The following is a 7,765-nucleotide window of genomic DNA, read 5'->3' as shown; positions in this document are numbered from 1 at the left end:
TCCCCAGCTGCGTCCTGCCCTGATGGCAGACGCAGCCTCCCCGGCCAGGTCAGCCGCGCTGGCCCCCCGCTCCCGCCGGGCCCCACTGACCACCACGGCGCCCTGCGACTGTGGCGCACACGCCCCGGCCGCGCCCTCCCTGCAGCCTTCCCGCCAGTTCCGCCCCGCCACCCCACCCCTGCCGTTACGTGTCGGTGCCCCCTGCGTCCAGGGACACGCCTCCTGCAGGACACGGCCGCTCCTCGCTCCTCGCAGGGCGCCGTCCGGCGCTTTCGCAGACGCACGCGAGTTCCCAGGCGCGTGAGACCTGAGTCTGAAAACTGTTTAACCGAAACTGCCCAGCACCGCCCGACAGAGCGGCCTTCTTGGAAAGGGGCTGGGGGGGACCTTGGGGAGCGAGGCCCGGGGCAGATGGGGCCATCGCCCCGACGCCTTATCCGGACACGTGAAGGTTGACAGGCTTCCCTAGTCATCTGCTGAGCACTCGGTGGGATGCGCGCAGCCCCTCTGCAAAGTCTGGGTTGCTCCCTGAAGGCGGTAAGGGACATTGTGCGCCAACGGGAGCCGTCGCAAGTGGAGATGGAGGGGGAACTGGCTTGGGGAGCTCTCAGAGGTCCCTCCTCTATACCCCTATCATCCTCAGCTGCCTGCCACCCACTTCTGTTCACACCTCCGTGGGTCCGTTTCCCGCCCCTGGGACCTTAGAGAATGAAAGATGGGTGCAGCCCCCCTTCCCCCGCCCTGCTCCTCAGACAAAGCTTCTGATGACCCAAGGCGGGGAGCTTGCTAAGGGTCCCCAGGGGACCTGGGGAGGGGACCTCCTCACAGTCATCGTGGGAAGTCCTTCCAGGGCAGGGACATGAGCTGCTGCCCTCTTGACTGTTTCTGCCTGGTGCGCAGGTGCCAGGTGCTGAGGCTGGCACTGCCTTCCACCTCCTGTGCTTGAGCGCTGGTGTCCTTGGGCCTCCCCGTGTGGGCATTAATTCCACTGGGGAACAGGAGACCCCTTTCTGTTCATGCAGGAGAAACAAATAGCTCTGAGTTGCAAGGCCAGAGAGAACACCGCGCCCTGCAGTCAGAAATGTCAAGGATGAATAAGGAAAAAGAAGAAGAATCCTTTTTTCCAATGGAAGGAGATCAGATGAGCCTTTCTTCCCAGAAATCCAGGTGGAGGGAACTCAGTCTGGATTTGAACACGACGAGGGGGCAGGCGGGTCCCTGAGGCAGGCGGGCTGACTAGTCAGCAGGTAGGGCCAGCAGAGGCGGGGATACTGCAGGGAAGTGTCCAGAGCTAGGGCTTCCCTCAGTAACGTGCTCGCCAAGCTGGGAAAAGCCCGGTCTGTAATCACGCTTGGAGCCTACAGTTAGTTAGTTATTGGCCAGGTAGACTTCCTTCCCTCACTCCCGAGCTCACAGGCAGAGTGCAGAGGCTCCGAGGACTCTGAAGAGAGCAGGCCCGGGGGCCGGCGGTGGAGCCTGAGTGCTGGCCCGAAGATTCGGGAATGGACCTGTCCTTCCCAGACACTGTGCTGGGAGCGTTTCACTTTAAGAGATGTGGTGTTACCCTGGTTTTACAGATGAGGAAACTGAGGCTCAGAGAAGTTAAGGAACTTCCTCAGAGTCACAGAGCTAATGAATGGTGGAGCCCAGGTTTGAGTCCAAGTATTCCCACCCCCTAATATACCCTTCTACCACTGTGTCATCAAGTAGAGAGGAGACCCACCTTCCGTGCGGGAAGGCTACGCCTGAGCAGGGGAGATGTTCAGGCGTGGAATGAGGCCGACTGAGGGGAAGCCACGGAAAATGCTTTCCTGGAAAATCCAGAGCAACGTTACAGATCGGCGGTGGCCTCATCGACGATGTTTAGGGTTGCTTAATTGACAGAGAGAAGAGGGAGAAATTAAATGAGAGGAACCAAGGCAATTGGCTTGAGCTCGGGGCTCCATGGTCCTGTCAATGGCAGAAAGAGCATCAGAGGCTCATTCATCAGGCGGCATCTCTGTGGCGTCTCAGGAAAGAGAGATGGGTGACCGGGAGGAGAGATGTTGGCTGACGTGCTCCGACTGGATTACCGAGGCCTCGAGGTCTGAGGAAGGACTCAGACTGTGAGGAAGAGGCAGTTCTGGCAAAAGAAGAGGAATGGGTGTCTGGCCAGGATGCTCTCGCTGGGGGCGGATGATGCATCCCTTACGAAAAAGCAGGTTAGAGCACCCACCTCCCCTTTGATTCTCTTGGCAGTGAAATCCCAAAGCCGGTGAACTCATGGATGGCCCCGGGCAGCCACGATGCTATTATATTTTGCTTAATCCTCATCATTCTTCATGTTTTCAGTAGAGATATTTGAAGATGGTCAAGAGGTTAGTGGGCTCTAAATGGAGCGAAACAGAGCATTAACATCTCATTTTTTTAAAAAAAAAAAGAAAAAGCAGCAGCAGCCAAACTAAGCAGATTTGTGAACTGAGACTGGGAATTCGAGGGACCACCTGCTACTAGCTCGAGCACCTGCTGGGCTCTGGTTTCAGTATGTCGGGGAGAAAAAGCATCGTTCCCCTTTTATACTGCTACGGAAACCAACGGGGTATCAGCCTGCTGCGAAGGCCAGGACCGACTATATTTGCTCGTCACTTGCCAACGCCCTGTTCCGGACAGGTCACTAGCCCTATCGACCAGCACCGATGCACCCCGTGCTGCCCGCGGACGCGTTCCCATCAGTTTGCAAACTCCCTGAGTCTAGACATCGTGTCAAGTATAACATGTTTGCACCCGGGACAGTGCTGCTCTCAAATGGGCATGTTCTTTAGGAAAATATTAAACGAAGAGCATTATCTCACTCCGATCTAACACTGTGCTGCATTCTTGCCTGCAACTCTCGGGCGAGAGTCTAGAAGCGTAAACGAGGCCGCCGAAAGCCACTGAATGCAGCCCGGATGCTCTGAAGAGCCACCGGGAGTCAGAAGGGCTGGGGACAAGCACAGGCTGATCGGCCTGTAAATGGGGTGGATCAGATGAGAGAAGGCTTGTTCGTCGGATGCTGAAATATAGTTGTAGCATCTTGGAACCACGAGCAGGCAAGTTCAGGACAAGTCGGCGGAAATACTATGCCACGCAGCAGGTAATGAATTTGTGGAATGGATGATCCCCCAGAGGTGGCTGGAGCTGGCAGCGTAAGTGGATTCCAGACGGCTTTGGACAGACATGTGAATGGCAGAGCCGTGAGGGAGAGCTGCGGGAAGCTGAGGGCTGTTCCGTGTGGTCGGGGATTCAGGGTGGCCCGAGAAGCCCTTTCGCTGTGCGTACGTGGGGTCTCGTGGGCAGGAGCCCGGGCCTCGCTGCAGCTCGGATGTGAGCCAGTTGGCAGCACCCACGCTACGTCCCTCCCTGGTGCTCCCAGCTCTGTGGCCCCTGCCTCATGAAGGCAGCAGACGCCCGTTCTTAACACTTTGGCCGTGTGTTTTGGGCCGATGCTGTCTTTTTGTTTTAGTCTCATGTGTACTCAGTTAGGGCAAGTTATTCAAAAAACATCGAGTTTTTCAGCTTAATTTTAGCCATTCTAAGAAAGTATTTCCTCTACCCTCCTCCGCCCCGTACAGCCCTTGTAAAATGCATCGCTTTTTCATTTTGGCTTCGAGCTTCTAAACAGGTCTTGAGAGCCTGTTTCCATACCAGCCATTATATTTGTCTCTCGTTGCAATTAGGTTTCTATCCAGAACTTCCCTCTCGAACTGCCTAATTCTGACATAAATTACTCTACGAAAGCACTTCTGAAAAGGGCCGTGACAATATACTTTCCTTGGGGGCTCTTTTCAACGTACGATCCAAAATGTGATCTTCAATGCCACATCCAGGATGCCAGGAAAACATGACTTTCATGGGTGCAGCTCCAAAACTCGGCGTTGAGGGGTGTTTCAGAAACTCTCCGCTGTCTCCTTGAATCATCATCCACCGAGAGTCCCTGTCCCTCCACTCCGTGCCAGCGCTGTGTGTTCTCCTGAGTGCTCCTGCAGGTCCCCACGATGGGAGCCCCCCTCCAGTGGTGGGGCGGGTGAAGGGGTGGTGCTGGCCTGGCTTTAGGCCCCTGGGCCACGAAGGACTCAGTTTTTATTGTCTTTTCCTGGCACACAGCCCCGCCCGCCCCAGAGCTGTGTCCTGGGAGCTGATTTTACGGCACTCTCGCCAGCAGCTGTAAACTAGTGGGCTCTGCTGCTCCTTGTGCTTTGGGGGGACTAGGCGGTGGCTTCGTTCAAGTGCAAACAGCGGCCGCTGGGTTCCATCTTTTTCTGGCAGGGGTCTCACAGCAACAGGAGAGCCCACTGAGTCCTCCTCTGCCTCTTTTTTGTGGTTCCCCTCGTCTCTGTTCTTCCCTCGGGGGTGTTTACTTATCGATTTATTAGGGCGCCCCTTGCGTGAGTTCCATATGGCATTTACAGGGACTCGGTAAAACATGGCTTGTCAGACAGACGTCTGGGAAACCCCAGCTCGCCCTGCTCAGCACGCTCATTCTGGCAGAAGTTTCTGTGAGGTTTCTTGCCCGCGGGGCCTACATAGTAACTGTGCTTTTGAAATTTGCTTCCTTAACTAGTTCGGTGACTCAGGAGTCAGTGCTGTCACAAACAAACTTCCTCTCCCGAGGCTGGCTCTTTCAGAACAGGTACAAGGAAGGGCTGACAAAAATATAAAATAATGGGATAGCCTTTATTTACCAAGCTGTAGAAATATACTCGCCTTCTCCCTCTGTTTTAATTACCACTGGCTTATCGCTTTCTATGTGGCAGGCACTGTGCTAAGCAGCTTAGGCATATTGCCTTTAAAGTTCAAATGACGCCATGAAATCTATTATACCAACCTGTCAGATGAGGAGACTAAGATTTGGAAAATTTAAAAATGTGTCAAAGATCTGGTACGTGGAAGGCAGAGATTTCAGTCATCAGTTAGAAATGCATTTATTTAGCGTATACGTGTTCCCAGTCCCAGGAGAAACATGGATGAGGTTCTGTCTGCTGGAGCTTACACTAGAGTCAGGTTCCGACCCAGAACTTTCTGGATTTGGCACTCCACCGCTACCCACCTTACTTACCTGGAAAGGTTTGGGAAACAGCCTCTGTGTCCACGGAGCACAATCAAATTAACTGATTCTGGAATGAGAAGGACGGCAATAATAATAGCGAGTTTACACGCCATTTTCAGGTTACGAAGACCCAAAGTTTAGTCTAAGCCAAACTTTGTTGGGAGGGCAGGGTAGGTGTAAGGCAGAGGCTCGCACTGTTAGCTTTGGACATTCGTGGTCCAACAGATCAGGATACCGTCTTTTTTTCTTAAATTGGTTCATTCCGTGCCTGTGATTGCATAATGGGTACATTTTCCTGGGAGGGAGCCATTGACTGTCTCCGAGGTGCTGGGTGAAGTTCTTTTGCATTTAGCTCTGCCGTGTTCTCTTGCATGCTGGTATTTGAGAGCCGGCCTTCCCCGGACAGCATCCGAGCAGAAACTTTTCCCCCCACCCAATCTCCACCTGCCTGGGTCCCAGCTCAGCCACCATCTCCTCTGAAAGGATTTCCCTGGACTTCCCAGGACGGAGGTGGAAGCCAGTCCTTTGTGCTCCCGTGGGACGCCGCCCTCACATGTCATAGAGCCCCCCCACGTAGTGATTTGCCTGTTGGCCCCCTCCCCACAGCAGACTGCAAGCTCCGTGTGAGCAGGGGCGGTACCCGAGCTGCTCAGTACATGCTTGCCCGTGAATGAAGGCCCTCGGCCGTGGGGCCGTCCGTATCTGGCAAGTTGCGGGGCCTCCTCCGAACATGGCAGAGCCACGCCCTTCCTCACCCTCCGATCTCCCGTCAGCGTCCAAGGCACTGGCTCTGTCCTTCCTCGGCACTGCTTTGGGGTCTGCAGTTCTGTCTCCTCACAAAGAACTGAAAATATATTTGGGCCTATGCAGGAAAAGGGACACGAGAGGGGAAAAGAACATGATCGAAGGTGACACATGGTCAGGGTATACGGCCGGACCGCGGCTAAAGAGACACTTCTGATGTCAGGTCAGGTGTACTTTTCCGAAAGCCGCCGTGACGTTCATAAGAAAAGGGCCTTTCTGCCCTTTCTCCTCGTTGGCAGCCTTGGAGCTCCCGTCTCGCAGTGGCCAGCCCTGTCCCAGGCCAACAGGAAGGAGGAACCCCAATGCCCACCGTTTGCCGCCTCTGGCAGTGGGCTTGTCCTTCCCCAGATTGCTGAGGTCGCCACCTGTCTCCGAGGGCTTGAGTGGGAGAAAACGCTGTGGGCTCATGGGGAAATCTCCACCCAGGGTTTAGGCCTGGAAGATGCTGGAACTGGTCTCCCGAGAGAGTCACATGAGCTCCAGCTAGAGCCGACGTTGAGAGGGAGGAGGTCTCCCCCTACACGCGCACCTTCCCATCAGACGGAGTCACCAGGCAGTGCAGTTCTCAGTGGCCCTGAAAACCGTGTGGGGAAAAGATTCTTTATTTCTGTATCTGGCCGGAAAAGAGCCCGATCACGGGCGGGCTTCCTGGTTGACGTTCTCCGCTTTTTCCAGACCTGCAGACTCCAGAGACTTCCAGGCTGGACACTGGTTTCTGGGGCCTGTATGTAATTAGCTTCAGCGATGGAAAATTTGGCTTCCAGTGCAAATGCCCCTAAGGGTCCTCGTCCCCACCCCCTCCACCCTGTCCCTCCACCCTGTCCCTCCACCCTGTCCCTCCTCCCTCAGAATGCTGCTGCTAGCAGGCAAATAATGAGGCTCTCCCAGCTGCGGCACTGCTAAAAATAGAAAGTTTGTTTATTTTTATGTGCACAAAGCCCTTTACTGAGCTGGCTGTTTTTCTAGCAGGAACGGGAAGGGTTCTGTGCTGGCCACTGGCCAAGCGAATTCTCTCTTCTGTCGGGGGCTCGAATCCAAGCCCATTCAGGGCCAGAGACTTGTGTGATCTGTGTTCTTTCTGAGCCTCTCCTCTCTTAGCCGACACCTGCTCTCTTGAATTGGGGGTGTGGGTTTCTTGGTTTTTAGGTGATCTGCGTGAACGCACTTCCTTTGCAGAGATGCCTCCATTTTTGTTGCGATCTGTTCACGGGAGAGGTGTGGGCAGAGCATAGAACACCAGGCTAAGCATCAAGAAAGCTGGGTTTTTCTTCCTTGCTCTGTGACCTTGAGCAAGTCACAACGTCTCCGACCTCAGTTTCCTCATCTGTAAAATGGGGATAACAATATACACCAAGAACACAGGTGTAATCACGGATATGAATCAACTTGCAAAAGTTCAAGGCATCGGCAAACGGATTGTTTTCTGCTTTGGCTAAACAAACCCAGGGTTCTCAAGGGTATCCGAAAGAGATATTTCTTTTTCCTCAACGGGCTTTTGAGTCTTCCTTCTCAGACAGAGGCCTGGAATGGGGGATGAGAGAAGAGCACGTGGGGGGCCGTGTTCTGATCATTTTTCCTCAGATGTGCAAAGACCAAACTCCTGTTGAAAATCTGGGCAAGAATAAAGAATCCTGCGTTAGGATTTGGGAAACGGAGAAAGGGGACCTTCGACATTCCGTCAGCTTGCTGTGGGCTGCGGAGCGACCGCCACGCGGCTGTGTGTCTTATCTGCCTCCTCATAACGCACGGGTGTCACTAACAGTTGATCTTCCCAGCTAGAAAGGGTGTCCACTTGCTTGGCCGTCTAGATCACCATGGGTTTCTACTGAACACGTAGAGCTTATCATATATTTTCCAAGATGGCGTCTTGGTGTTGCCATTGACACTTTCTTCTCT

Source organism: Pteropus alecto, unplaced genomic scaffold (assembly GCF_000325575.1).
Source record: "Pteropus alecto unplaced genomic scaffold, ASM32557v1 scaffold101, whole genome shotgun sequence".
NCBI lineage: Eukaryota > Metazoa > Chordata > Mammalia > Chiroptera > Pteropodidae > Pteropus > Pteropus alecto.
Note: the sequence above shows the minus strand (reverse complement) of the source record.